The sequence below is a fragment of the Prunus avium genome, chromosome 1, assembly GCF_965620075.1.
Source record: "Prunus avium chromosome 1, drPruAviu1.hap1.1, whole genome shotgun sequence".
Taxonomy (NCBI): Eukaryota; Viridiplantae; Streptophyta; class Magnoliopsida; order Rosales; family Rosaceae; genus Prunus; species Prunus avium.
Window position 1 is genome coordinate 22,646,001 of NC_142284.1, and position 9,074 is coordinate 22,655,074.

A 9,074-nucleotide genomic window follows, 5' to 3' on the forward strand; every position below is an offset into this window, starting at 1 on the left:
AACATTGAAAAAGAAGCACAATCGAGTTATTGCATCCCTTGTAGGCTTCTCCAAAACAAAACGAATTGCCATAGGGAGCAATTATTGCATCAAGGTATGACAATCATGTGATTTAAGGCATAGAAAGAATCTTGTGACAATCTTGTGACAATCATGTAACAATCATGTGATTTAAGCAATTATTGGAAGAAGAAGTCTTGAATCTTGTAAAGATACATGATTTTTTATATTTGAAGAATAACCTTCAGGGACCTTCATACCACAGAAAGAATTGCAAACCGCTCTCCTCTGCTCTTGAAAAATTCCAAGGCTCTGGAGGCAAGCCAGTATGTCTTTCTCCATACTCTGGTTGCAAATCAGTTTTGACCCCCATGTTCAATAAATCTAACCGAGCAGTAATCCCATCTTTATTTTTTCCAGAGATCTCCAACAATGTACCAATGATACTATCGCAAACATTCTTCTTAATGTACACAACATCTAAGGCATGTCTCACAGGAAGGTATTTCCAATACTCGAGATCAAAGAATTTTGACTTCTTCCAACAAACTTTGTCACCATCATTTTCACCCATACTTTCCCCTTTTTTTGAGCCCCATTTGTAATTAATACCTTCAACCATCTACAACACTTCTTCTCCGGTTAATGGATCGGGAGGCGTGCCATATTCAGGTTTCCCATTAAAAGCTGCACGCTGCCTCCGATATATGGATGATATGTTGGTAACCATTTTCTATGCCCGATGTAGCAAATTTTGTGGCCATTTTTCAACCTGTGACTAGGTGTATCATTGCCGCATATTGGACAAGCTTTATATCTTTTAACGACACAACCAGATAAGTTTTCATAGGCAAGAAAATCATTAATTGTCCACAGTAATACACCTCTAAGTGTAAAGCATTCTCCTATGTGTGCATCATACACTCCTTTAATCCCATCCCACAAAGATTTTAAATTATTATTTCTGGGTTGTTTAGGACCGGAAATTAATAAGGTCAACATCATGAATTTTCATTTCATGCAAAGCCATGGTGGGAGATTATATGTAACTAAGATAACTGGCCAACAACTGTATCTGCTACTTAAAGAACTGTGGGGATTGAATCCATCATATGAGAGAGCCAATCTCAAGTTTCTCGGCTCTTTACCAAACTTGGGCCATTTATCATCAATAAGTTTCCAAGATAGGAAATCTACTGGATGAGACATATGACCGTTAATTGATTTTCTATCAGCATGCTAGGTCAAACTCTTAGTTGTCTTATATTATTGAAACATCCTTTTAAACCTTGGAATTGAAGGAAAATACCACACCACCGTTGCTGGCACACCCTCTTTCAAGATTGAATCTTTGCCTTCCTTCCACCTTGAGATACCACAAGTAGGACAATTAGTTGAATCTTCATAATCCTTCCTACACAAGATGCAATCTTTGGGGCATGCGCGGATTTTCTCATAACTCATCCCCAAAGCAGACAAAGTCTTTTTTGCCTAGTACATAGAGGAAGGTATTGTATTTCCTTCTGGAAGCAAATCTCCTTGAAGTATCAATAATTCTGTAAAACATACATCACTCATCCCATGTTTTGCTTTCAAATTATATAACTTCACCAAAGCTTACAACTTCGGGTATTTACTGCAACCAGGGTACAAGGGTTGATCTTCATCCCCAATCACATTGGAAAACTCATAAGGATCATATCCAATATCACCTAAATCATTATCATCCATCTCTAATTCTTCATAAACAAAACTGTACCTACTTTGGTCATCTTCTTCCACATTTCTACTAGCATTAGTAGTCCATTCCCAAGGTTCTCCGTGCCATGTCCAAATCTTATAGCTTTGGTCAATTCCATTAAAATATAGGTGGTCCCTTATAATTCCAACCCCAAACAATCAAATATTCCCACATTTAACACATGGACAATGAATATGAGTTGTATTTCCAAGATTTTCTACAGCAAAATTCAAAAATCCTTCCACCCCTAACTCATATGCCTTCGATCTTCTATTTGCATGCATCCATGACTTATCCATCTCCCACACTACACAATCATATATATAATAAAGTGAAAAGACAAGTAATGACAAATGACGGTATTCACATAGCAGAGAATAATTTTAAGAAAAGCAAGAAAAGTTTCAGACGACGGTATTTACAAAAATGATCGTCGTGTTATAGTAATGCAGAAGATGGTATCTCCAATAACCATCGTCTTTAGGCTACCAAAACCCAGAAAATTGTTCTTCAAAATGCAGTACAAATTTCATACGACAGAAGTTACAAGACTACTGACGTACAACGACAATACAGATGACAGTTTGGTCCAACGACCGTTGTCGTAGGTTACAAAAAACCAGAAAATAAATCTCCAATTCTCAGTCATTTTCCAAGAACCCATAGTCAACCAAACATATATTAAGAACCCATAACATAGAGTTATTATGAAAGGCATGCAAACACTAAATGGGTTTTTCAGATTCCATTCCTGATTCATAGCTCCCAAAACATATATTAAGAACCCATAGCTACCATAACAAAATAAATCATTTATTGATTTAAGAAGCATGTCATATTAAGTTTGTACTTAAGAACCCATAACGCAATATCATGAAATCAAGTAGGACAAGCATGTGAGATTAGGGTTTGTACTTACAGGTAGACAGAGCTCAAAGAATATCACTAATGCTTTGAGAGGGAGAATGCAATCTGAAACGACGGAGGATGGAGAGTGAAAACTTTAGTCAATCATATACACATAAATCTCCTTAGTCATTGATTGTTCACTAATTACAAAAAAAAATATGTACATTGTAACATTGTTCACTAATTACTGTCAATCTGAAGGCTCACAAATTCTGCCCATTCCTTCCTAACTTCATTTATGTCTTCTTGGGCATACTCAATGGGTTCTTTTTTCTTCTCAACTCCAAAAAATAAACAATGATTATTCAAAGATACAACAACCGACGTGTTATAGCAATACAACGACGGTAATTAATAAACCAACCTAAAAAACCCGTTGTTCTATAAAAATACAAACGATGGTTTTTCCAATTACAGTCGTCGTAGTTCACAAAAAAAAAATAGAAATTAAATCTTAAATTTATTTTTTTACATTCTTCTCAAATTCTATGGTGGGATCCCTGATTATATCTCTCATAAAACGCATGACGTAGTAGCCACACTCTATATTGGTTGGTTGTTGAGGAGTGCCATGTAGATCCTTCCAGAACAAAAAGTCAACTTTTAAGCCATTAAAAATATTCCAGGGGTATAATCGTCTTTTACTTGAATAATTATACGACGCTATAAGTGAAGAAGCCGACATGGTTATGTACAAACAACCCGACGCTATATTCTAAATAACGAAGTGGTAAATTACATTTACCACAACCGTTTATTTATACAAACCATCACAATAATTAAAAAAAATCCACTGATGTCTTACAGAATAAAATTATTAGGTGGCCTTTTCTTTTCCTAGATGTAAAGATAAATTGGGGCTTTTCTTCACTTTTACTTTTCTATTAGGGTTCCAACTCTAACTCAAGTCGCATACGCCCTTGGCTCTCTCTACCTCTCTGAAGGTCTGGACTTGGGTGGGAGGCTATAATTTGGAAGTTGATATGTGTGTGTCTCTCTCACCTCTCTGAAGGTCCAAAATATTGATGACACACACATCATTAACTTTCAAAATATTGTCTTTCTCATGTTGGTGGTTCGATTGTGATAAGGAACATGGCTCCCACTGGTAAGATTTCATATCTCTTTGGATCTCATTTGCGTTTCTCTGACGATTTCATTTAGTAAAAAGGCCTAAAATTATATCGCATAAGATAGTATTCTATATAAACTGTCGTTTTTTTACTCCATACTTGTCATTTTGTTGATCTGTCATCGTAGGCTAAGTTTGGTGCGTCGTGTTTTAGAAATACCCAAAAGGATCTCGATTTTTTAGATGTTTAAGTTACTTATCCACAGCGGTTTTCTGTCACCATCGTCTTTCTAAACACAACGACGGTATTTATTTATATCGTCGTCATTTTCTAGTCCTCTTTTTCCCTTTTTGTAGTAGTGTGCCTTCACCCATGAGTTTCTTTTTCCCTTTCATCACAAGTGCCTCGTACACTTGGTCATCTTCAATTGGGCCAGTTTCCTCCAAATCGCACATCACCTCAATAATGGGCTTATTGAGTGGGGGAGAGGGGCCATAATGGGCCTGATGGCTTGAGTTCCCCGAATCCTCCAATATTGTTACACAAGTGGCCCTGTTCAAAGCCCACAGAGGAATAGTATCTGGGTTCTCCATTCTTAGGATTGCCATCAATGTTAGTCTTAGGAACCACAGAGATAGACTGAGACGAGGCATAGGTATGAGACATAGCAAGTGACACACGAAGCATAGATCCTGTCTTTTGGGAGAGGGCAGAGGGGTCAGTTGTCTCATTAGCTGGCAAGTTGACTGAGTCAGGACCATTGCTTTTCCGATTGCAATCCTCGTCGGAAAATCCATAGAGGCCGCTGTCCTCTTTCTCTAGCCTATGCCTCCAGTGGTTTTGTTCAAAAACTCCAGTAACTCCTCTACTCACTTTTGGTTTAAAGAGGAAGGTGGACCTTTTCGAAATCGGCAGAGCTCACATTCCATCATCATATTTCAAACCATCCATCTCCAATCTTGGATTGGGATTCAAAAGGCAGCCTCTGGAGCAGTGGCGAATCCAGGAAATTTCCTTCCAGGGGTCAACGTCTAAAGGTTAAAAAAAATTATACAAAATATACCCATACAAATGAAACGATAATATTATAATTCATAATTAATAGAAAAAACCACATTACAATTGTCCACGACGAATTTTCATATTCTGAAAGCGTAGCATTATAATTTCATTATCAAAGAATTTGTTCTATTTTTTCTATAGTGTAAACACGGTAATCATCGCGCCCAAGTATTTGTTAGGAAATCTGTTTCCTCTTAATGGTATAATCATGTCCAACCTGTTAATCAAACAGGAACTAAAGTCTAGCAATTGTCCCCGCACAAAACGTTTTTCTAGTAGTTAACTAACCAATTTAACAATTTTTAAAAGGTGAAAAAAAATAAAATAAAACTACCCATTTCCAAACCTGCAAAAATGAAAACACCTCATGTTTGTTACATTTGCGTTGTTGTCAGCAGCTAATTAACTTCCTCTTTCTCTCCCGCATATATATTTACCGTCACCAACTCCATTAATTACATGCAAAAACTCAAAGAACACGATTAATCAAAATCCAATATACTATCACAATGCAAATAATGAACCACAAAGCTTGTACTCAACATGTTGCCGTCTTAGTCTTTCCGTTCGCCTCCCATCTCGGCATTCTTCTCCACTTTATCCGTATAATCTCAGACATGGCTCCTGAGGTGAAGTTCTCATTCTTGAGCTTTGCTGTTGAACTGGGTGAAGGTTGGTTTAGTTGGGGGGTTGGGGATTTAGGGTTGAGAAGTTGAGAAGTGAAATGAGTTAAAACTCATTTGGGGGGTGGGAATTATCGGGCAACAACAGAGCAGCAAATGCTGCCTTTTTTTTTCTTCTTCTTTTTTAAAAATAAACCTGTGCCAAAACGACGTCGTTTTAGCAAGATTTAAAAAACAAAACTTAAGTGCAACGACGTCGTTTTGACGTCCAGCTTATAAAAAAAAAGACTCGCGCGCGCTGTGCGCAAGGCTGCGCTGCGCAAAAGCTCCAGCAGCACACAGGTTGCCCTTTTGGGGCATTTCGTCGAACACCTTGCGAGGGTCAAGTTTGGCTGCTTTAATGGAGGATTTCAGAGGTTGCAGGGGTCAATTGACCACCCTTGCTCCTCTGTGGATCCGCCCCTGCTCTGGAGTGTCCCAATCTACCACATCTCATGCAAAAGTCTTTTAAGCCTTCATAACTCAGCCGAATTTTCCTTCGCACCTTAACTTGACAAGGCATAGATAAACTCGGGGGAAGAGGTTTTGATGCATCAATGTCAATGCGCATTCTTAAAAATCCTCTAAAACCCACTTCTTCAATGACTTCAACTTCCAAACACACAGCCAATCCATTCGCCCAATTTTTTTGCATTTCCCAACGAGCACAAACTTCTTGGGAGACACAAAATAAAACTTGTAAGACATAATATTATTGTTCAATTTAAGTAACTGAGTTCTAGTAAACAATGGATAAGACATTTGTCCAATTTAATTTGGTGAATCCTAGTACATATCGAACAAGACCGTACAAGACCGTAGTCCAATTTAATTAAAATATTCCAATTCAATTCGAGCCACCATAGATTCAGATCTCACTACCTGGATAGTAGTTAATGTATGGTGTCTATGCAGCGTTAATATTGTTCGGTCGTTACACATATTTTGACCTTAAATTCAGCAAATTCCATCACCGTATGACCACTGTCCATTTCCCCTTTTATAGTAAGCTCTTCATTCCAGTCCAAACTCCAAAGCGGACAAAATGATTTCCGGGGTCTGCATCATGGATGTACAAAAGCAAAAGATGATTGAAACCACCCTGGACACTTTTGACCTCAGAAAAAAGCATTTCTCAAATTATTTACTCTTTTGCCTATGGAGTTGTTACTAAAAACCTCTAGGGCTCGTTTGGTATACAGGACTGTTTTGGCATGAACTATGCTTAGGGACTGTCTTAGCTTGGCTTGGCTTGGTCTAAGTTGGATAACACTTATCCTGCGTTTGGTGTACGCTTGGACTAGGACTATATATATATTTTTTTTCAAAACTATCTATGTATATGTATATATAATATATGTATAAATACATGTATATATGTATATCATGAATAATATAAACATATTTATATATATATATATATATGTACACATACATGTATATACATGTATATATATTATAAAATACATATATATATATATATATATATATATATATATATATAAAATACATATATATATATATATATATATATATAATATTTGTACATGTATATACATGTATATATATTATAAAATACATATATATATATATGTATGTATTATACCCATGTATATATTATAATATACATATATACACCTATATACACATATATATTATATATGTATATTACAATATATATAATACATATATAATGTATATGTGTATATATGTGTATATATGTATACTATAATACATACATGGGTATAATACATATACACATATATGTATATATACGTATATATATATATATGTGTATTATAATATATAATATATAATATATATTGTATTATAATATATAATATATAATATATATTACATATATACACGTATGCTATTATTATAATATTAATATGTATATGTGTATATGGGTATATTATAATAATAATATACATGTATATATGTATATGTATATTATATATATTATATATGTATATATGTGTATGTATATATATACATATATACATATATGATATATTTATGTGTATATACATGTATATATGTACATTATAGTATATGTGTAAGTGAGTTTAATAATAATAATAATATATGTTATTAATTTTACAATATAATATATGCATTTTATACATTGGTGAGCATTGGGACTAGCTAATCCTCCCTTTCCACATGGGATTAGTAGTCCCCTCCTAAGGAGGTGTTTTTGGTGGGCCCGGTATTAGCAATCTCATCTAAGACTAAGATTAGATAAAACAAACATGGTACTAAATTTAGTCCAATCCTGTGTACCAAACGAGCCCCTAGAGTGCTGATCTCGAGCTCTAAAAATCGACTACTCAAAGCATTGTCATGTGTACGAGTTAGGAATAGGATTGCAATTTACAAATACTGAACCCAATTTTGTAGTAAGGGTTTATAGCTCAAATAGTTAAAAGTATTTATTCATGCACCTGGGGTTTTTGATTCGATTCCTTCTCTTCAATATCATATGTATTAAAAAATAAAAAATAATAATAAAAAGAGAAGAAAAAAAAAAAACCCAGTTTTGTAAAGTAGGTTGGAGCTATCCGAGTGACACAGATGAACAATGCCAACAATTTAAAACTGAATTGGAGGACCAAAATAAAACTATAGTATAAGTTAAGAAATCATTAGAATTAAAAACCCCCAACCTTTAATTGTCCCCAACTGATAATTGGATATTGGGTTTAAAATGACTTTCCTCCTTACATATATATATTTTTCCTAAAATTCATTGAACATTGATATTAACAGAGGATTTAATAGTAATCAAATGGGGGCAAATCCCAAATCCAACATCTCCAATCATCATGTCTTTTTCTCTATGCAGCAGCTTTTAGGTTCTGGATATAACACCACCCACAAATGAATCATGATGCCATCCATTGGCAAATTATTTATCAACAGTCTGGATAATAAAAGTATGCCCTCTCTCTCTCTCTCTCTCTCTCTCTCTCTCTCTCTCTCTCTCTCTAAACAGACATACAAATTTTTTTTAGGGAAAAAAGAGAGAGATATATATATACAATTAAAATTAGGATTCAGTTGAGGACTTTCTTTGAAAAAATAAAATACCAATTGCATAGTAGTATTATGAGCTCCAACTATAGTAATTAATAATAGCTAAAGTAATTATGAGCTCCAACTATAGTAATTAATAACATGTAAAGTAATTAATAATTTATTAATATCAAAAGGTTTTTGGTAGGGTTGAGTGATAACATATATATTAACCTGCAAACATGAGGCATGCTAGAAGAGGTATGCTTTGATCCTCTATGATTCATGTGTCACAAAGGCAGGCCAGGCATGTTTAAACATATTAATGCTCTAACTATCCTCCATGCTAACAATCATAGATATTAGCAAGTAACCATGATGACTGACCAGCGTTTAGGTAGATAGATACTTTTCTATTCTATGCCCCAGAAAGCAAGGGTATTTAATTTTTTTAAAAAAAAAAATAAGCGATAGTTTAAATTAATCTAATCTATTGGGAAGGAAACTCGAACTTGGATAAAATACGGTGAGTTGACTGCCCTAACCAATTGCGCTAACCAGCGTCTGCTAAGAAATCAAGGAGAGTTTGATAAAAGTTGTTTGCTCAAA

General features: G+C 34.8%; 1 pseudogene; it reads right to left on the reverse strand.

Annotated features, from left to right (window-relative positions):
• Window positions 1–642: 642 nt before the first annotated feature.
• LOC148297600 (uncharacterized) lies at window positions 643–1,578 on the reverse strand (annotated as a pseudogene).
• Between the last annotated feature and the right edge of the window lie 7,496 nt (window positions 1,579–9,074).